This window comes from Rhamphochromis sp. 'chilingali' (genome assembly GCF_963969265.1).
Source record: "Rhamphochromis sp. 'chilingali' genome assembly, chromosome: 2".
NCBI lineage: Eukaryota > Metazoa > Chordata > Actinopteri > Cichliformes > Cichlidae > Rhamphochromis > Rhamphochromis sp. 'chilingali'.
Window position 1 is genome coordinate 52,896,883 of NC_137930.1, and position 24,023 is coordinate 52,920,905.

The 24,023-nt window shown below is 36.1% G+C and overlaps 1 long non-coding RNA gene across 1 annotated transcript; it reads left to right on the forward strand.

Moving 5' to 3' along the window:
* The first annotated feature begins 20,307 nt into the window (after positions 1 to 20,307).
* On the forward strand, positions 20,308 to 23,212 carry LOC308392152. The gene is made up of 2 exons (XR_013970769.1): positions 20,308 to 20,930; positions 22,658 to 23,212. It is a non-coding gene; the product is annotated as an uncharacterized lncRNA (long non-coding RNA).
* The last annotated feature ends 811 nt before the right edge of the window (positions 23,213 to 24,023 follow it).

Here is a 24,023-nt window from a genome sequence, read left to right on the forward strand (position 1 = left end):
TCTGGACGCAGCGTTTTCAGTGTCATCCAAGTGACTTCTTCGGCCTGAGTGACTGAAGAAGTCACTTGGATGAGTGACGAAACGTTTCTCCCATTGGAAACGCTACATCCAGATGGGTCCAGTTAGATTAGGAAGAGAAAATCTGATGATTCAGACACTATTGATGCAAAACTGATTCTTTCTTTCATCACTGTAGTTGTTTTAATCTGTGCTAATATCTTTGTAAAAAGGTTTTTTGACTGAGAAGTTGGGCTGTACACATGAGAAAGTAACATTAGATAAGATAATGTACCGCTGTAACACAGGAGGTATTACTGCTGAAAATGGGCCTCTGTGCACCTGTGTAGATATTCCATACAAACTCATTCATGATTTATGATCAATGTTACTGTTAAACATTTACATTTCTTGACATAATTAGGAGCGACTAAACATCAAATCAAATTTGACTGTATTTAGAAAACAAGACGTTTCCGATTCTCCTCAAACTTTTGAGCTGTATGGTTTTTGATGACAGCAGATGGTATCAGAGTATCAGGACAGGGAGAGACTGTTAAACAGTTATGAGCTGTTCTGCTGCAGAGAAAGTGGAGTCGGTCGTCCTTGAAATGCTACCAGGATAGGCAGCTGGCAGGATGAATGATGCTCTGCCTCTGTGCTCAAGTGCAGACATAGGCTTTAAGCAACCATGAGCCACTAATAAGAGAAAATTTATCAACACACAATAAAGTGGACTTGTTAGGGAGAGTTTACCTTTAGCGTTGGAATAGCTCAACTCAATATTTGTTAACAAATACGCTTTAAAAATTCACTCTTTGTTATAAACTGGTGACAAAATCCTGATCAGACACAGTTACATACATGCATACAATACACACTACTGCTCAAAAGTTTGGGGTCAGTCAGAAAAGTTCTTGATTTTAATGTCAAATTTACTTTTATTGTTGAAGTTTATCAGTAACATTTTTTCACAGATAGTTTTGATCAAATCATTCATTGTAAATGACTTCTGATGTTTAAGGAAATATCTACACAGCTATGCAGAAACCCACTTTTACTAACAATCACTCCTGTATATTGTAATCTTAGATTGTGATTCTTTATCCAAGTTTATCAGATCAGATGGATAATATATGAGTAGAAAAACCTTTCTACAAAGAATAAGCCATTCCAGATGAAAATAGCAGAGCTCAGGTTTTCTGCAATTGCATTTCAGAAACTGAAAAACATTGTTGTCATCAAAGGAAGCATTACATTTAGAAAGTTTGGGGTCCTGAGCAATGACTTTTTGGGTTCAAGTGGATGAAAACCTGTTGGAGTGTGTGCTAATGTCTATAGAAAAAGGTTTTATACAACTGGATGTGTCACTCTTTTTTCAGGACAGAGCAAATTTGATCTAATCATATTAGAAATGTTGTGTTTCACACACAGATGTGGCTATATTTACTATTTTTGGAACGAGTATAATATTTTGTAGAAGGATAAGGGTTTTTATGTATGAAACTTGGAACACAAACTGAAGATTTCTTACACTGTGGTGTGTAACTCCCTTTGAACAAAAGTGCAAACTGGGTCCAGTTATGTATTGGTGCATGCTCAATCATCCAGGTAACTAAATCCCAAAAGGTTGATTCTGTTAGATAAGATAAGATAAGATAAGATAAGATAAGATAAGATAAGATAAGATAAGATAAGATAAGATAAGATAAGATAAGATAAGAAAGGATAAGACTTTATTGATCCCACAGCGGTGAAATTTTGCGTTACCTCAGCTCAGGTACAGATAGCAGAAGGAAAATACAAGAAATACAAATAAATACAAACAAATATAAAATAAGTAAGATAATACACTATATACACAGAGTTTATCTGGACGCAGCGTTTTCAGTGTCATCCAAGTGACTTCTTCGGCCTGAGTGACTGAAGAAGTCACTTGGATGAGTGACGAAACGTTTCTCCCATTGGAAACGCTACATCCAGATGGGTCCAGTTAGATTAGGAAGAGAAAATCTGATGATTCAGACACTATTGATGCAAAACTGATTCTTTCTTTCATCACTGTAGTTGTTTTAATCTGTGCTAATATCTTTGTAAAAAGGTTTTTTGACTGAGAAGTTGGGCTGTACACATGAGAAAGTAACATTAGATAAGATAATGTACCGCTGTAACACAGGAGGTATTACTGCTGAAAATGGGCCTCTGTGCACCTGTGTAGATATTCCATACAAACTCATTCATGATTTATGATCAATGTTACTGTTAAACATTTACATTTCTTGACATAATTAGGAGCGACTAAACATCAAATCAAATTTGACTGTATTTAGAAAACAAGACGTTTCCGATTCTCCTCAAACTTTTGAGCTGTATGGTTTTTGATGACAGCAGATGGTATCAGAGTATCAGGACAGGGAGAGACTGTTAAACAGTCATGAGCTGTTCTGCTGCAGAGAAAGTGGAGTCGGTCGTCCTTGAAATGCTACCAGGATAGGCAGCTGGCAGGATGAATGATGCTCTGCCTCTGTGCTCAAGTGCAGACATAGGCTTTAAGCAACCATGAGCCACTAATAAGAGAAAATTTATCAACACACAATAAAGTGGACTTGTTAGGGAGAGTTTACCTTTAGCGTTGGAATAGCTCAACTCAATATTTGTTAACAAATACGCTTTAAAAATTCACTCTTTGTTATAAACTGGTGACAAAATCCTGATCAGACACAGTTACATACATGCATACAATACACACTACTGCTCAAAAGTTTGGGGTCAGTCAGAAAAGTTCTTGATTTTAATGTCAAATTTACTTTTATTGTTGAAGTTTATCAGTAACATTTTTTCACAGATAGTTTTGATCAAATCATTCATTGTAAATGACTTCTGATGTTTAAGGAAATATCTACACAGCTATGCAGAAACCCACTTTTACTAACAATCACTCCTGTATATTGTAATCTTAGATTGTGATTCTTTATCCAAGTTTATCAGATCAGATGGATAATATATGAGTAGAAAAACCTTTCTACAAAGAATAAGCCATTCCAGATGAAAATAGCAGAGCTCAGGTTTTCTGCAATTGCATTTCAGAAACTGAAAAACATTGTTGTCATCAAAGGAAGCATTACATTTAGAAAGTTTGGGGTCCTGAGCAATGACTTTTTGGGTTCAAGTGGATGAAAACCTGTTGGAGTGTGTGCTAATGTCTATAGAAAAAGGTTTTATACAACTGGATGTGTCACTCTTTTTTCAGGACAGAGCAAATTTGATCTAATCATATTAGAAATGTTGTGTTTCACACACAGATGTGGCTATATTTACTATTTTTGGAACGAGTATAATATTTTGTAGAAGGATAAGGGTTTTTATGTATGAAACTTGGAACACAAACTGAAGATTTCTTACACTGTGGTGTGTAACTCCCTTTGAACAAAAGTGCAAACTGGGTCCAGTTATGTATTGGTGCATGCTCAATCATCCAGGTAACTAAATCCCAAAAGGTTGATTCTGTTAGATAAGATAAGATAAGATAAGATAAGATAAGATAAGATAAGATAAGATAAGATAAGATAAGATAAGATAAGATAAGATAAGATAAGATAAGATAAGAAAGGATAAGACTTTATTGATCCCACAGCGGTGAAATTTTGCGTTACCTCAGCTCAGGTACAGATAGCAGAAGGAAAATACAAGAAATACAAATAAATACAAACAAATATAAAATAAGTAAGATAATACACTATATACACAGAGTTTATCTGGACGCAGCGTTTTCAGTGTCATCCAAGTGACTTCTTCGGCCTGAGTGACTGAAGAAGTCACTTGGATGAGTGACGAAACGTTTCTCCCATTGGAAACGCTACATCCAGATGGGTCCAGTTAGATTAGGAAGAGAAAATCTGATGATTCAGACACTATTGATGCAAAACTGATTCTTTCTTTCATCACTGTAGTTGTTTTAATCTGTGCTAATATCTTTGTAAAAAGGTTTTTTGACTGAGAAGTTGGGCTGTACACATGAGAAAGTAACATTAGATAAGATAATGTACCGCTGTAACACAGGAGGTATTACTGCTGAAAATGGGCCTCTGTGCACCTGTGTAGATATTCCATACAAACTCATTCATGATTTATGATCAATGTTACTGTTAAACATTTACATTTCTTGACATAATTAGGAGCGACTAAACATCAAATCAAATTTGACTGTATTTAGAAAACAAGACGTTTCCGATTCTCCTCAAACTTTTGAGCTGTATGGTTTTTGATGACAGCAGATGGTATCAGAGTATCAGGACAGGGAGAGACTGTTAAACAGTTATGAGCTGTTCTGCTGCAGAGAAAGTGGAGTCGGTCGTCCTTGAAATGCTACCAGGATAGGCAGCTGGCAGGATGAATGATGCTCTGCCTCTGTGCTCAAGTGCAGACATAGGCTTTAAGCAACCATGAGCCACTAATAAGAGAAAATTTATCAACACACAATAAAGTGGACTTGTTAGGGAGAGTTTACCTTTAGCGTTGGAATAGCTCAACTCAATATTTGTTAACAAATACGCTTTAAAAATTCACTCTTTGTTATAAACTGGTGACAAAATCCTGATCAGACACAGTTACATACATGCATACAATACACACTACTGCTCAAAAGTTTGGGGTCAGTCAGAAAAGTTCTTGATTTTAATGTCAAATTTACTTTTATTGTTGAAGTTTATCAGTAACATTTTTTCACAGATAGTTTTGATCAAATCATTCATTGTAAATGACTTCTGATGTTTAAGGAAATATCTACACAGCTATGCAGAAACCCACTTTTACTAACAATCACTCCTGTATATTGTAATCTTAGATTGTGATTCTTTATCCAAGTTTATCAGATCAGATGGATAATATATGAGTAGAAAAACCTTTCTACAAAGAATAAGCCATTCCAGATGAAAATAGCAGAGCTCAGGTTTTCTGCAATTGCATTTCAGAAACTGAAAAACATTGTTGTCATCAAAGGAAGCATTACATTTAGAAAGTTTGGGGTCCTGAGCAATGACTTTTTGGGTTCAAGTGGATGAAAACCTGTTGGAGTGTGTGCTAATGTCTATAGAAAAAGGTTTTATACAACTGGATGTGTCACTCTTTTTTCAGGACAGAGCAAATTTGATCTAATCATATTAGAAATGTTGTGTTTCACACACAGATGTGGCTATATTTACTATTTTTGGAACGAGTATAATATTTTGTAGAAGGATAAGGGTTTTTATGTATGAAACTTGGAACACAAACTGAAGATTTCTTACACTGTGGTGTGTAACTCCCTTTGAACAAAAGTGCAAACTGGGTCCAGTTATGTATTGGTGCATGCTCAATCATCCAGGTAACTAAATCCCAAAAGGTTGATTCTGTTAGATAAGAAAAGATAAGATAAGATAAGATAAGATAAGATAAGATAAGATAAGATAAGATAAGATAAGATAAGATAAGATAAGATAAGAAAGGATAAGACTTTATTGATCCCACAGCGGTGAAATTTTGCGTTACCTCAGCTCAGGTACAGATAGCAGAAGGAAAATACAAGAAATACAAATAAATACAAACAAATATAAAATAAGTAAGATAATACACTATATACACAGAGTTTATCTGGACGCAGCGTTTTCAGTGTCATCCAAGTGACTTCTTCGGCCTGAGTGACTGAAGAAGTCACTTGGATGAGTGACGAAACGTTTCTCCCATTGGAAACGCTACATCCAGATGGGTCCAGTTAGATTAGGAAGAGAAAATCTGATGATTCAGACACTATTGATGCAAAACTGATTCTTTCTTTCATCACTGTAGTTGTTTTAATCTGTGCTAATATCTTTGTAAAAAGGTTTTTTGACTGAGAAGTTGGGCTGTACACATGAGAAAGTAACATTAGATAAGATAATGTACCGCTGTAACACAGGAGGTATTACTGCTGAAAATGGGCCTCTGTGCACCTGTGTAGATATTCCATACAAACTCATTCATGATTTATGATCAATGTTACTGTTAAACATTTACATTTCTTGACATAATTAGGAGCGACTAAACATCAAATCAAATTTGACTGTATTTAGAAAACAAGACGTTTCCGATTCTCCTCAAACTTTTGAGCTGTATGGTTTTTGATGACAGCAGATGGTATCAGAGTATCAGGACAGGGAGAGACTGTTAAACAGTTATGAGCTGTTCTGCTGCAGAGAAAGTGGAGTCGGTCGTCCTTGAAATGCTACCAGGATAGGCAGCTGGCAGGATGAATGATGCTCTGCCTCTGTGCTCAAGTGCAGACATAGGCTTTAAGCAACCATGAGCCACTAATAAGAGAAAATTTATCAACACACAATAAAGTGGACTTGTTAGGGAGAGTTTACCTTTAGCGTTGGAATAGCTCAACTCAATATTTGTTAACAAATACGCTTTAAAAATTCACTCTTTGTTATAAACTGGTGACAAAATCCTGATCAGACACAGTTACATACATGCATACAATACACACTACTGCTCAAAAGTTTGGGGTCAGTCAGAAAAGTTCTTGATTTTAATGTCAAATTTACTTTTATTGTTGAAGTTTATCAGTAACATTTTTTCACAGATAGTTTTGATCAAATCATTCATTGTAAATGACTTCTGATGTTTAAGGAAATATCTACACAGCTATGCAGAAACCCACTTTTACTAACAATCACTCCTGTATATTGTAATCTTAGATTGTGATTCTTTATCCAAGTTTATCAGATCAGATGGATAATATATGAGTAGAAAAACCTTTCTACAAAGAATAAGCCATTCCAGATGAAAATAGCAGAGCTCAGGTTTTCTGCAATTGCATTTCAGAAACTGAAAAACATTGTTGTCATCAAAGGAAGCATTACATTTAGAAAGTTTGGGGTCCTGAGCAATGACTTTTTGGGTTCAAGTGGATGAAAACCTGTTGGAGTGTGTGCTAATGTCTATAGAAAAAGGTTTTATACAACTGGATGTGTCACTCTTTTTTCAGGACAGAGCAAATTTGATCTAATCATATTAGAAATGTTGTGTTTCACACACAGATGTGGCTATATTTACTATTTTTGGAACGAGTATAATATTTTGTAGAAGGATAAGGGTTTTTATGTATGAAACTTGGAACACAAACTGAAGATTTCTTACACTGTGGTGTGTAACTCCCTTTGAACAAAAGTGCAAACTGGGTCCAGTTATGTATTGGTGCATGCTCAATCATCCAGGTAACTAAATCCCAAAAGGTTGATTCTGTTAGATAAGATAAGATAAGATAAGATAAGATAAGATAAGATAAGATAAGATAAGATAAGATAAGATAAGATAAGAAAGGATAAGACTTTATTGATCCCACAGCGGTGAAATTTTGCGTTACCTCAGCTCAGGTACAGATAGCAGAAGGAAAATACAAGAAATACAAATAAATACAAACAAATATAAAATAAGTAAGATAATACACTATATACACAGAGTTTATCTGGACGCAGCGTTTTCAGTGTCATCCAAGTGACTTCTTCGGCCTGAGTGACTGAAGAAGTCACTTGGATGAGTGACGAAACGTTTCTCCCATTGGAAACGCTACATCCAGATGGGTCCAGTTAGATTAGGAAGAGAAAATCTGATGATTCAGACACTATTGATGCAAAACTGATTCTTTCTTTCATCACTGTAGTTGTTTTAATCTGTGCTAATATCTTTGTAAAAAGGTTTTTTGACTGAGAAGTTGGGCTGTACACATGAGAAAGTAACATTAGATAAGATAATGTACCGCTGTAACACAGGAGGTATTACTGCTGAAAATGGGCCTCTGTGCACCTGTGTAGATATTCCATACAAACTCATTCATGATTTATGATCAATGTTACTGTTAAACATTTACATTTCTTGACATAATTAGGAGCGACTAAACATCAAATCAAATTTGACTGTATTTAGAAAACAAGACGTTTCCGATTCTCCTCAAACTTTTGAGCTGTATGGTTTTTGATGACAGCAGATGGTATCAGAGTATCAGGACAGGGAGAGACTGTTAAACAGTCATGAGCTGTTCTGCTGCAGAGAAAGTGGAGTCGGTCGTCCTTGAAATGCTACCAGGATAGGCAGCTGGCAGGATGAATGATGCTCTGCCTCTGTGCTCAAGTGCAGACATAGGCTTTAAGCAACCATGAGCCACTAATAAGAGAAAATTTATCAACACACAATAAAGTGGACTTGTTAGGGAGAGTTTACCTTTAGCGTTGGAATAGCTCAACTCAATATTTGTTAACAAATACGCTTTAAAAATTCACTCTTTGTTATAAACTGGTGACAAAATCCTGATCAGACACAGTTACATACATGCATACAATACACACTACTGCTCAAAAGTTTGGGGTCAGTCAGAAAAGTTCTTGATTTTAATGTCAAATTTACTTTTATTGTTGAAGTTTATCAGTAACATTTTTTCACAGATAGTTTTGATCAAATCATTCATTGTAAATGACTTCTGATGTTTAAGGAAATATCTACACAGCTATGCAGAAACCCACTTTTACTAACAATCACTCCTGTATATTGTAATCTTAGATTGTGATTCTTTATCCAAGTTTATCAGATCAGATGGATAATATATGAGTAGAAAAACCTTTCTACAAAGAATAAGCCATTCCAGATGAAAATAGCAGAGCTCAGGTTTTCTGCAATTGCATTTCAGAAACTGAAAAACATTGTTGTCATCAAAGGAAGCATTACATTTAGAAAGTTTGGGGTCCTGAGCAATGACTTTTTGGGTTCAAGTGGATGAAAACCTGTTGGAGTGTGTGCTAATGTCTATAGAAAAAGGTTTTATACAACTGGATGTGTCACTCTTTTTTCAGGACAGAGCAAATTTGATCTAATCATATTAGAAATGTTGTGTTTCACACACAGATGTGGCTATATTTACTATTTTTGGAACGAGTATAATATTTTGTAGAAGGATAAGGGTTTTTATGTATGAAACTTGGAACACAAACTGAAGATTTCTTACACTGTGGTGTGTAACTCCCTTTGAACAAAAGTGCAAACTGGGTCCAGTTATGTATTGGTGCATGCTCAATCATCCAGGTAACTAAATCCCAAAAGGTTGATTCTGTTAGATAAGATAAGATAAGATAAGATAAGATAAGATAAGATAAGATAAGATAAGATAAGATAAGATAAGATAAGATAAGATAAGATAAGATAAGATAAGATAAGAAAGGATAAGACTTTATTGATCCCACAGCGGTGAAATTTTGCGTTACCTCAGCTCAGGTACAGATAGCAGAAGGAAAATACAAGAAATACAAATAAATACAAACAAATATAAAATAAGTAAGATAATACACTATATACACAGAGTTTATCTGGACGCAGCGTTTTCAGTGTCATCCAAGTGACTTCTTCGGCCTGAGTGACTGAAGAAGTCACTTGGATGAGTGACGAAACGTTTCTCCCATTGGAAACGCTACATCCAGATGGGTCCAGTTAGATTAGGAAGAGAAAATCTGATGATTCAGACACTATTGATGCAAAACTGATTCTTTCTTTCATCACTGTAGTTGTTTTAATCTGTGCTAATATCTTTGTAAAAAGGTTTTTTGACTAAGAAGTTGGGCTGTACACATGAGAAAGTAACATTAGATAAGATAATGTACCGCTGTAACACAGGAGGTATTACTGCTGAAAATGGGCCTCTGTGCACCTGTGTAGATATTCCATACAAACTCATTCATGATTTATGATCAATGTTACTGTTAAACATTTACATTTCTTGACATAATTAGGAGCGACTAAACATCAAATCAAATTTGACTGTATTTAGAAAACAAGACGTTTCCGATTCTCCTCAAACTTTTGAGCTGTATGGTTTTTGATGACAGCAGATGGTATCAGAGTATCAGGACAGGGAGAGACTGTTAAACAGTTATGAGCTGTTCTGCTGCAGAGAAAGTGGAGTCGGTCGTCCTTGAAATGCTACCAGGATAGGCAGCTGGCAGGATGAATGATGCTCTGCCTCTGTGCTCAAGTGCAGACATAGGCTTTAAGCAACCATGAGCCACTAATAAGAGAAAATTTATCAACACACAATAAAGTGGACTTGTTAGGGAGAGTTTACCTTTAGCGTTGGAATAGCTCAACTCAATATTTGTTAACAAATACGCTTTAAAAATTCACTCTTTGTTATAAACTGGTGACAAAATCCTGATCAGACACAGTTACATACATGCATACAATACACACTACTGCTCAAAAGTTTGGGGTCAGTCAGAAAAGTTCTTGATTTTAATGTCAAATTTACTTTTATTGTTGAAGTTTATCAGTAACATTTTTTCACAGATAGTTTTGATCAAATCATTCATTGTAAATGACTTCTGATGTTTAAGGAAATATCTACACAGCTATGCAGAAACCCACTTTTACTAACAATCACTCCTGTATATTGTAATCTTAGATTGTGATTCTTTATCCAAGTTTATCAGATCAGATGGATAATATATGAGTAGAAAAACCTTTCTACAAAGAATAAGCCATTCCAGATGAAAATAGCAGAGCTCAGGTTTTCTGCAATTGCATTTCAGAAACTGAAAAACATTGTTGTCATCAAAGGAAGCATTACATTTAGAAAGTTTGGGGTCCTGAGCAATGACTTTTTGGGTTCAAGTGGATGAAAACCTGTTGGAGTGTGTGCTAATGTCTATAGAAAAAGGTTTTATACAACTGGATGTGTCACTCTTTTTTCAGGACAGAGCAAATTTGATCTAATCATATTAGAAATGTTGTGTTTCACACACAGATGTGGCTATATTTACTATTTTTGGAACGAGTATAATATTTTGTAGAAGGATAAGGGTTTTTATGTATGAAACTTGGAACACAAACTGAAGATTTCTTACACTGTGGTGTGTAACTCCCTTTGAACAAAAGTGCAAACTGGGTCCAGTTATGTATTGGTGCATGCTCAATCATCCAGGTAACTAAATCCCAAAAGGTTGATTCTGTTAGATAAGAAAAGATAAGATAAGATAAGATAAGATAAGATAAGATAAGATAAGATAAGATAAGATAAGATAAGAAAGGATAAGACTTTATTGATCCCACAGCGGTGAAATTTTGCGTTACCTCAGCTCAGGTACAGATAGCAGAAGGAAAATACAAGAAATACAAATAAATACAAACAAATATAAAATAAGTAAGATAATACACTATATACACAGAGTTTATCTGGACGCAGCATTTTCAGTGTCATCCAAGTGACTTCTTCGGCCTGAGTGACTGAAGAAGTCACTTGGATGAGTGACGAAACGTTTCTCCCATTGGAAACGCTACATCCAGATGGGTCCAGTTAGATTAGGAAGAGAAAATCTGATGATTCAGACACTATTGATGCAAAACTGATTCTTTCTTTCATCACTGTAGTTGTTTTAATCTGTGCTAATATCTTTGTAAAAAGGTTTTTTGACTGAGAAGTTGGGCTGTACACATGAGAAAGTAACATTAGATAAGATAATGTACCGCTGTAACACAGGAGGTATTACTGCTGAAAATGGGCCTCTGTGCACCTGTGTAGATATTCCATACAAACTCATTCATGATTTATGATCAATGTTGCTGTTAAACATTTACATTTCTTGACATAATTAGGAGCAACTAAACATCAAATCAAATTTGACTGTATTTAGAAAACAAGACGTTTCCGATTCTCCTCAAACTTTTGAGCTGTATGGTTTTTGATGACAGCAGATGGTATCAGAGTATCAGGACAGGGAGAGACTGTTAAACAGTTATGAGCTGTTCTGCTGCAGAGAAAGTGGAGTCGGTCGTCCTTGAAATGCTACCAGGATAGGCAGCTGGCAGGATGAATGATGCTCTGCCTCTGTGCTCAAGTGCAGACATAGGCTTTAAGCAACCATGAGCCACTAATAAGAGAAAATTTATCAACACACAATAAAGTGGACTTGTTAGGGAGAGTTTACCTTTAACGTTGGAATAGCTCAACTCAATATTTGTTAACAAATACGCTTTAAAAATTCACTCTTTGTTATAAACTGGTGACAAAATCCTGATCAGACACAGTTACATACATGCATACAATACACACTACTGCTCAAAAGTTTGGGGTCAGTCAGAAAAGTTCTTGATTTTAATGTCAAATTTACTTTTATTGTTGAAGTTTATCAGTAACATTTTTTCACAGATAGTTTTGATCAAATCATTCATTGTAAATGACTTCTGATGTTTAAGGAAATATCTACACAGCTATGCAGAAACCCACTTTTACTAACAATCACTCCTGTATATTGTAATCTTAGATTGTGATTCTTTATCCAAGTTTATCAGATCAGATGGATAATATATGAGTAGAAAAACCTTTCTACAAAGAATAAGCCATTCCAGATGAAAATAGCAGAGCTCAGGTTTTCTGCAATTGCATTTCAGAAACTGAAAAACATTGTTGTCATCAAAGGAAGCATTACATTTAGAAAGTTTGGGGTCCTGAGCAATGACTTTTTGGGTTCAAGTGGATGAAAACCTGTTGGAGTGTGTGCTAATGTCTATAGAAAAAGGTTTTATACAACTGGATGTGTCACTCTTTTTTCAGGACAGAGCAAATTTGATCTAATCATATTAGAAATGTTGTGTTTCACACACAGATGTGGCTATATTTACTATTTTTGGAACGAGTATAATATTTTGTAGAAGGATAAGGGTTTTTATGTATGAAACTTGGAACACAAACTGAAGATTTCTTACACTGTGGTGTGTAACTCCCTTTGAACAAAAGTGCAAACTGGGTCCAGTTATGTATTGGTGCATGCTCAATCATCCAGGTAACTAAATCCCAAAAGGTTGATTCTGTTAGATAAGAAAAGATAAGATAAGATAAGATAAGATAAGATAAGATAAGATAAGATAAGATAAGATAAGATAAGATAAGATAAGATAAGATAAGATAAGATAAGATAAGATAAGATAAGAAAGGATAAGACTTTATTGATCCCACAGCGGTGAAATTTTGCGTTACCTCAGCTCAGGTACAGATAGCAGAAGGAAAATACAAGAAATACAAATAAATACAAACAAATATAAAATAAGTAAGATAATACACTATATACACAGAGTTTATCTGGACGCAGCATTTTCAGTGTCATCCAAGTGACTTCTTCGGCCTGAGTGACTGAAGAAGTCACTTGGATGAGTGACGAAACGTTTCTCCCATTGGAAACGCTACATCCAGATGGGTCCAGTTAGATTAGGAAGAGAAAATCTGATGATTCAGACACTATTGATGCAAAACTGATTCTTTCTTTCATCACTGTAGTTGTTTTAATCTGTGCTAATATCTTTGTAAAAAGGTTTTTTGACTGAGAAGTTGGGCTGTACACATGAGAAAGTAACATTAGATAAGATAATGTACCGCTGTAACACAGGAGGTATTACTGCTGAAAATGGGCCTCTGTGCACCTGTGTAGATATTCCATACAAACTCATTCATGATTTATGATCAATGTTGCTGTTAAACATTTACATTTCTTGACATAATTAGGAGCAACTAAACATCAAATCAAATTTGACTGTATTTAGAAAACAAGACGTTTCCGATTCTCCTCAAACTTTTGAGCTGTATGGTTTTTGATGACAGCAGATGGTATCAGAGTATCAGGACAGGGAGAGACTGTTAAACAGTCATGAGCTGTTCTGCTGCAGAGAAAGTGGAGTCGGTCGTCCTTGAAATGCTACCAGGATAGGCAGCTGGCAGGATGAATGATGCTCTGCCTCTGTGCTCAAGTGCAGACATAGGCTTTAAGCAACCATGAGCCACTAATAAGAGAAAATTTATCAACACACAATAAAGTGGACTTGTTAGGGAGAGTTTACCTTTAGCGTTGGAATAGCTCAACTCAATATTTGTTAACAAATACGCTTTAAAAATTCACTCTTTGTTATAAACTGGTGACAAAATCCTGATCAGACACAGTTACATACATGCATACAATACACACTACTGCTCAAAAGTTTGGGGTCAGTCAGAAAAGTTCTTGATTTTAATGTCAAATTTACTTTTATTGTTGAAGTTTATCAGTAACATTTTTTCACAGATAGTTTTGATCAAATCATTCATTGTAAATGACTTCTGATGTTTAAGGAAATATCTACACAGCTATGCAGAAACCCACTTTTACTAACAATCACTCCTGTATATTGTAATCTTAGATTGTGATTCTTTATCCAAGTTTATCAGATCAGATGGATAATATATGAGTAGAAAAACCTTTCTACAAAGAATAAGCCATTCCAGATGAAAATAGCAGAGCTCAGGTTTTCTGCAATTGCATTTCAGAAACTGAAAAACATTGTTGTCATCAAAGGAAGCATTACATTTAGAAAGTTTGGGGTCCTGAGCAATGACTTTTTGGGTTCAAGTGGATGAAAACCTGTTGGAGTGTGTGCTAATGTCTATAGAAAAAGGTTTTATACAACTGGATGTGTCACTCTTTTTTCAGGACAGAGCAAATTTGATCTAATCATATTAGAAATGTTGTGTTTCACACACAGATGTGGCTATATTTACTATTTTTGGAACGAGTATAATATTTTGTAGAAGGATAAGGGTTTTTATGTATGAAACTTGGAACACAAACTGAAGATTTCTTACACTGTGGTGTGTAACTCCCTTTGAACAAAAGTGCAAACTGGGTCCAGTTATGTATTGGTGCATGCTCAATCATCCAGGTAACTAAATCCCAAAAGGTTGATTCTGTTAGATAAGAAAAGATAAGATAAGATAAGATAAGATAAGATAAGATAAGATAAGATAAGATAAGATAAGATAAGATAAGATAAGATAAGATAAGAAAGGATAAGACTTTATTGATCCCACAGCGGTGAAATTTTGCGTTACCTCAGCTCAGGTACAGATAGCAGAAGGAAAATACAAGAAATACAAATAAATACAAACAAATATAAAATAAGTAAGATAATACACTATATACACAGAGTTTATCTGGACGCAGCATTTTCAGTGTCATCCAAGTGACTTCTTCGGCCTGAGTGACTGAAGAAGTCACTTGGATGAGTGACGAAACGTTTCTCCCATTGGAAACGCTACATCCAGATGGGTCCAGTTAGATTAGGAAGAGAAAATCTGATGATTCAGACACTATTGATGTAAAACTGATTCTTTCTTTCATCACTGTAGTTGTTTTAATCTGTGCTAATATCTTTGTAAAAAGGTTTTTTGACTGAGAAGTTGGGCTGTACACATGAGAAAGTAACATTAGATAAGATAATGTACCGCTGTAACACAGGAGGTATTACTGCTGAAAATGGGCCTCTGTGCACCTGTGTAGATATTCCATACAAACTCATTCATGATTTATGATCAATGTTGCTGTTAAACATTTACATTTCTTGACATAATTAGGAGCAACTAAACATCAAATCAAATTTGACTGTATTTAGAAAACAAGACGTTTCCGATTCTCCTCAAACTTTTGAGCTGTATGGTTTTTGATGACAGCAGATGGTATCAGAGTATCAGGACAGGGAGAGACTGTTAAACAGTCATGAGCTGTTCTGCTGCAGAGAAAGTGGAGTCGGTCGTCCTTGAAATGCTACCAGGATAGGCAGCTGGCAGGATGAATGATGCTCTGCCTCTGTGCTCAAGTGCAGACATAGGCTTTAAGCAACCATGAGCCACTAATAAGAGAAAATTTATCAACACACAATAAAGTGGACTTGTTAGGGAGAGTTTACCTTTAGCGTTGGAATAGCTCAACTCAATATTTGTTAACAAATACGCTTTAAAAATTCACTCTTTGTTATAAACTGGTGACAAAATCCTGATCAGACACAGTTACATACATGCATACAATACACACTACTGCTCAAAAGTTTGGGGTCAGTCAGAAAAGTTCTTGATTTTAATGTCAAATTTACTTTTATTGTTGAAGTTTATCAGTAACATTTTTTCACAGATAGTTTTGATCAAATCATTCATTGTAAATGACTTCTGATGTTTAAGGAAATATCTACACAGCTATGCAGAAACCCACTTTTACTAACAATCACTCCTGTATATTGTAATCTTAGATTGTGATTCTTTATCCAAGTTTATCAGATCAGATGGATAATATATGAGTAGAAAAACCTTTCTACAAAGAATAAGCCATTCCAGATGAAAATAGCAGAGCTCAGGTTTTCTGCAATTGCATTTCAGAAACTGAAAAACATTGTTGTCATCAAAGGAAGCATTACATTTAGAAAGTTTGGGGTCCTGAGCAATGACTTTTTGGGTTCAAGTGGATGAAAACCTGTTGGAGTGTGTGCTAATGTCTATAGAAAAAGGTTTTATACAACTGGATGTGTCACTCTTTTTTCAGGACAGAGCAAATTTGATCTAATCATATTAGAAATGTTGTGTTTCACACACAGATGTGGCTATATTTACTATTTTTGGAACGAGTATAATATTTTGTAGAAGGATAAGGGTTTTTATGTATGAAACTTGGAACACAAACTGAAGATTTCTTACACTGTGGTGTGTAACTCCCTTTGAACAAAAGTGCAAACTGGGTCCAGTTATGTATTGGTGCATGCTCAATCATCCAGGTAACTAAATCCCAAAAGGTTGATTCTGTTAGATAAGATAAGATAAGATAAGATAAGATAAGATAAGATAAGATAAGATAAGATAAGATAAGATAAGAAAGGATAAGACTTTATTGATCCCACAGCGGTGAAATTTTGCGTTACCTCAGCTCAGGTACAGATAGCAGAAGGAAAATACAAGAAATACAAATAAATACAAACAAATATAAAATAAGTAAGATAATACACTATATACACAGAGTTTATCTGGACGCAGCGTTTTCAGTGTCATCCAAGTGACTTCTTCGGCCTGAGTGACTGAAGAAGTCACTTGGATGAGTGACGAAACGTTTCTCCCATTGGAAACGCTACATCCAGATGGGTCCAGTTAGATTAGGAAGAGAAAATCTGATGATTCAGACACTATTGATGCAAAACTGATTCTTTCTTTCATCACTGTAGTTGTTTTAATCTGTGCTAATATCTTTGTAAAAAGGTTTTTTGACTGAGAAGTTGGGCTGTACACATGAGAAAGTAACATTAGATAAGATAATGTACCGCTGTAACACAGGAGGTATTACTGCTGAAAATGGGCCTCTGTGCACCTGTGTAGATATTCCATACAAACTCATTCATGATTTATGATCAATGTTACTGTTAAACATTTACATTTCTTGACATAATTAGGAGCGACTAAACATCAAATCAAATTTGACTGTATTTAGAAAACAAGACGTTTCCGATTCTCCTCAAACTTTTGAGCTGTATGGTTTTTGATGACAGCAGATGGTATCAGAGTATCAGGACAGGGAGAGACTGTTAAACAGTTATGAGCTGTTCTGCTGCAGAGAAAGTGGAGTCGGTCGTCCTTGAAATGCTACCAGGATAGGCAGCTGGCAGGATGAATGATGCTCTGCCTCTGTGCTCAAGTGCAGACATAGGCTTTAAGCAACCATGAGCCACTAATAAGAGAAAATTTATCAACACACAATAAAGTGGACTTGTTAGGGAGAGTTTACCTTTAGCGTTGGAATAGCTCAACTCAATATTTGTTAACAAATACGCTTTAAAAATTCACTCTTTGTTATAAACTGGTGACAAAATCCTGATCAGACACAGTTACATACATGCATACAATACACACTACTGCTCAAAAGTTTGGGGTCAGTCAGAAAAGTTCTTGATTTTAATGTCAAATTTACTTTTATTGTTGAAGTTTATCAGTAACATTTTTTCACAGATAGTTTTGATCAAATCATTCATTGTAAAGAAACCCACTTTTACTAACAATCACTCCTGTATATTGTAAGCTTAGATTGTGATTCTTTATCCAAGTTTATCAGATCAGATGGATAATATATGAGTAGAAAAACCTTTCTACAAAGAATAAGCCATTCCAGATGAAAATAGCAGAGCTCAGGTTTTCTGCAATTGCATTTCAGAAACTGAAAAACATTGTTGTTATCAAAGGAAGCATTACATTTAGAAAGTTTGGGGTCCTGAGCAATGACTTTTTGGGTTCAAGTGGATGAAAACCTGTTGGAGTGTGTGCTAATGTCTATAGAAAAAGGTTTTATACAACTGGATGTGTCACTCTTTTTTCAGGACAGAGCAAATTTGATCTAATCATATTAGAAATGTTGTGTTTCACACACAGATGTTGCTACATTTACTATTTGTTCACAATCTGTGTCTGGTGATTCAGGGCTTGTGTGTGTATTTTTTTTTTCTCGCGCTGACAATCCTCACAGGTCCTCTGGCCCAAGATTCTTGATTGTATTGTCTTCTGTTTATAATGTTGGTTGTGTTCTCTCCCTTTTCTTCCATCTCCCTGCCTGTGGTTATGTGAGCTCATGGAAGTTTTGGGTTGCCGGAGGGATCGTAAGTCCCTAAGTGTTCCCGCACTGGATGCTGCCACACCAGCCGTCGCTAGCTTCAGCTGAGGGCCGCTTTTGGTGGGCACTATTTTACTGTAGACTAATGTGCATGAAAGGCCTCGCTTCAGTGTATTGCCCTTTCATTGTGTGTATCTGTTTGTGTCTTTCCAGGAGCTGGAAGCAGAGCACGTTTTCTCATGGGAGTGGAGTCATGGTGTGGGAAGAAGAGTGCCTGGAGTTGCCTTTTCACCTTTTGGACATTCTGTACTGCATTTTGTCACTCACCTAAGTGACTTCTTCAAAATCAGTGACTGCTCAATTGGACTATTCTGAATAAAAAAGGGTTTGTTATGCTGCTAGATGAGTTTTTATAGTTTAAATCCAATTCATCATCTATCATGATGTCCCAACGTTTCTGTTGATAGTATTACTTTAATAGCATCAGAGGATTGTCTTGTAGGTGAGACCAGCATCACTGAATAGTATTTCAAGTTTAAAAACTTTTTTTTAATGTAAAATGAAACAAAACTAAGTCTTTTGTAAATGTATTTGGATCCAAATAAAATATATCTGTGCAAATAAAATCTATTTTTGTGGAACTTTATTTTGTGAGAAGATCGTATCTGAAGCATACCTGCTAGGTCAATGAATAATGAAAATAACTTTAGTTGCTGTCTTTATGTTAGTAACAGTGCAGAAATTTGATTGCGCTGAATGGTTTGATTCTGCCTTCACAGCTAATGTTTTTATCTTGAACTATAAAAAGAACAGAGATCATCCTTCAGTTGAGATGCTCTTTTTCTAGTCATGTGGCTGAGTCACATCACTTGTGTCAGTATGATCAGAACAATGGTCACCTGATTCATGAGTATGTGCCAGTTCGAGTCAAAACGCTAATCTGAATCAAAGTGAATGTCGTGGCTCATCTTTTGAAAAATAAAGTAAAGTCAGCAAACCAAATAAGAATTTTCTTTACTTCACACATTATGAGTATTATCAACAAAGGAACAAATTGCATATGTTTTCAGTGTTTCCAAGTACCCAGTTTTAGATTCCAAATCTACAAGTCCAAAAGACCCGTGACTTAAAAGAAAGAAACACACTGCCTTTCATACTACACTAAAGTAGTTAAGTAATAGATAAAAACTGAAAGGACAGAAAAGTTCCTGTTTTTCACTGTACTAGAGATACACTCGGGGGTCGAGGGCCATTTCCAGGTGTCCAAAACTCAATTTATTTTCAAAAGTGGTTGAAAATTCAGTCAATTCTAGTGATTTTATTTGAACACAGACGTCCTGACACCATAAACGTGGATTAAGAAAAGAGAGTCCTATGTAATAATATATGTTAATATGATTAACTCTACTTAACAGTCAAATTTGTTCTGCCTGAAGACGATAAAAAACTACATCCCTGCTTTCATTCTGAAACTGTTCTGAGAATACTTAATGCTGGTAATGTTTTCTGTGGCAAGTTTTCAATTTTCCCTAAGTGTCATTTCTGATAGTGTAAAGTTTGTCAAAAATGACTCCATACAAGGTGTAGGGTCACTGGAGGTTATCTGAGCTGACCACACCCCAGACACTTTGCCAGTCCATCACAGAGCTAACATGGAGAGTCAGACAAGCGTTCACCTTTGGCCAATTTAGAATAACCAGCTAATCTAATTAGCATGTCTTTGGACTGCGTGAGTAGGCTTTCTGCCTTGCACGGAGTGGACAGTCAAACAAACAAAGCATAAATCAGTTTTGATGGATCAGAATGGATCAGTGTTGTCTTGTCCCCAGTCAATTCATACTGCAGGTTTTGTGCACCCCGCTAACTCTGATAGGCTGGTTTTTACGGTGGCTGGGAAGTGCAAATCGCAACAAATTAAAAAACCGCAACAAATAAAAAACAAACCACAACAAAATACAAAAAGCCCACAACAAATTACAAAAAGCCCACAACAAAATACAAAAAGCCCACAACAAATTACAAAAAGCCCACAACAAAATACAAAAAGCCCACAACAAATTACAAAAAGCCCACAACAAAATACAAAAAGCCCACAACAAATTAAAAATCCTTGACGGAAAGGGATTGTCTGAAATACCGGAAGTGACACAAGCGTGATGTCACGAGAGGGGGCGTGGTCAGGGTTTTTGGTTGAGGCGCCACATTTCTGGGCCGAACAAAGCGCTAGCGAAAGAGCGAAAGTACACGGATAACACCAGCTATGGTTCGTACTTGCTGTGCGGTCGGTTGTAAAGTTAGATCGCACGGCCGGCAAGGGAATAAGGTTGAAAATGGTTTATCTTTTCATTCTTTCCCCACCTGGAAGCAACATGAGGCAGCTCATGTATCGGATGTTACCAAACGAAGGCGTCTAGCCTGGATAGCAGCTGTGAGACGAGCTGATATCCAGTTCTCTTCCATCTCCAAATATCTGTTGGTGCTCCAGACATTTTCATTCCCGTAAGTTGTTCATATCACTCTTTATCCGGTCTTTAAGTCTGACGTCACTAGCATGGGCTCAAACGCTTCTGCAGGTCCATAAATCACAGGATCACTGTGGCATTACTGAGAGTTGAAAAACTGTCTAAAGTCTTTCATCTGTAATAAAATTATCAGCGTTCTGCTCTACCATGTGTAACAATTGAGTTTAACATCCAGGCATCCATGAAAACGAAACGGAATATATGACATTTAACAGAGTTAGAAATTAGCAGGAAGTTAGCTCGCTAGCTTCCATCTAAATGAGGGATTTTGGAAACAAATTCAAACGTACAACTCTGCTATCACTTCCAACATAAATGAAGACAGAAAACTAAACAGCAGTGACGTTTGTAGGGCACTGTGAGTAAAATGCGTTTGATTTCCTCCCGAACATTCAAATTAGTGCAATCATAAATTCATTCATGAGGTGCAAATTAGAGTGAGAACACGTGGAGGCTCTGGCTACGTTCACACTGCACGCGAAAACGCATCAAATCCGACTTTTTTGACCGTATGCGACCCATATCCAATCATGGTATGACGGTGTAAAAACAGCACAAATCCGATATTTTCAAATCCGATCTGGGTCACTTTCGTATGTGGAACTTAATCCGATACATATCTGATGTTTTAGGAAGCAACTGCTGTTTGAATGGTCATGACGCATTAAATCCGTCTTTTATTTCACTGACACAAAACATATGCCAATTATCAGCGCTGGAGAAGACATTGAGAACACATGAGCGCTTCGTGTGCATCCCGTGCAGATGTTAGTGAAACTGTTGGGAAGATAACGTGAACATTTTATTTGTACTGTATAATCTGCAGATTCTGACATAAATCTGCAACTATCCTTTGAAGCACCGCTCCTCTCTAAAACAACAATAAGGATCATTATTAGGCCATATGTAAATAACAAAATAACTTAAAGCAAAATTGGACAACGTAAAGTCTGAAACAAGTCTTTATATTAAGGGCCATCAGTCAAACAATGCTGTTTGGTCTAAACAGAGCGCGTTGTGTGTGACGTCTTCTTTTGCGCGTGCGGGCCACTTTGAGGGTTCACAAAGGACTGCGTTTGCTGTCACATTTTATTTGTAGTGTGAACAAGCAGACACAAAATCAGATTTAAATAAAAAAAAAAAAAATCGGAATTGAGCATTAAGACCTGCAGTGTGAACGTAGCCATAGTGAGTTCAGTGCATTGATGTGACATTGTCCTGAAGGATTTAGTTATTCTCAATGGTTAAAGAAATTGCAATTATTTATTCATATTTATTATAAATAATCCTAATTATATATCTTGCTTCCATGTTTGTGTCCTGTGTCACAAAAAATAAATTTTTTACTATAATACATTGATTAATGACCTGCAGAATCTCCTTATCATATTACGTGTCCATAATTGTCACCTAAAGTCAAACTTTATGCTTTCTCCATCTTGAAAGTGATGACATCCTTGCATTACATACTTTAGGTTCATTTTCTGAAGGCAGGTTTCTGAAAGAGAACAGGCAGATTTGGAATATAACATGCAGCGTTCTATAGATGGATACATAAAAAAATGGAAAATTACATGTATGTGCTAACTTTCTAAATACTTTGTTACATTTATGATAAAATGGATTTGAAAGTAGATAAAACAAATTTATGTCGGCCTTGGCTCATTAGAGTCCTTGTCTTTAAATTAACTTTGTATGTTTCAGGTGCTGCACTCTCAAAGACTGAATGAACCAGCATTGGGTCATTGTGAGCATCACAGGGAAGGTTGAAGCCGCCCACTGCACCTGTATGGCCGGAGTCCTGGAGACCTGCATCCATGGCGCTGCTCTTCTGTTTAATGTAGAAGCAACAGTGCAGATCTGTGGCACAAGGACTGTTACAGATGAACCTGCATACTGGGGTTTTCTGGGTAATATGACCAAGATACAGCCAGAGGTTGGCCATAAGATGGACTTCTCCTCTTCAGCTGACCAAAAACTGCTCTCAATCAAAACATAAACAGACCATCTGTAGTGACAGGTAAAAGGAGCCGTCCTCAAAAAAGAAAAATCCCACCTGCTACTGTGGAGGAGTTGTCACTGCTATTGGAATCTTTGCTGGAACACAGTAAAGCTGTGGGTTGTGGGAATGACCCATAATGTTTTATATAAGGGTCTAGATTTATGCCTGAAGTGCACTGCCGTGTAAATAATTTGCATTTACTGAATATGTACTGACTGAGTACCACTGTTCAAAAGTTGAATAAAGAAACAAACTAAGTTTTGCTCTTTTTTTTTTTTTTTTTTATTAAAACCACCTTACAGAACATCACATCAGTTACAATGTAGAATCCATGTCATAGTTTATAAAGGACAAAATGTTTACACAAAATCATGACAGCATTTACACGATATCACCCACTACTAACGTTACTTTATTTACTATCAATTACTTCAATTTATGTTCTGAAAAATTACCGCTATTTATACAGCACAAGACTAAAGAATATTTAACAGGAGCAAGTTTCATTTTCCCCTGGTTTTACTACCACACTGTTCACCAAAACGGCAGCAAACCTTCACCATCTTATCCAGAAGGGTCACCTCTTCACCCTCACATGGAAGAAGTAATCTGATTGGCATGGTGGTATGTTTGAAGCAGGTCCCTTGTGTAGCGCTGGAACTCAGTCACGATGTTTCATCCATTTCATAGGCTGGTTTGCTGCAATAATGCCAAATAATTAGTAACTCTATAAATAGACGGTAGTTCTGCAAAATCACTCAGTAGGATGTTTTTTTCTAATTTTCTATGACCTCAGAGTGCATCGAAAATAAAACAATAGGCTATAAAGATATGAACATATTTAGAACTTACCGGAATGAAAATGTCTGGAGCACCAACAGATATTTGGAGATGGAAGAGAACTGATATCAGCTCGTCTCACAGCTGCTATCCAGGCTAGACGCCTTCGTTTGGTAACATCCGATACATGAGCTGCCTCATGTTGCTTCCAGGTGGGGAAAGAATGAAAAGATAAACCATTTTCAACCTTATTCCCTTGCCGGTCGTGCGATCTAACTTTACAACCGA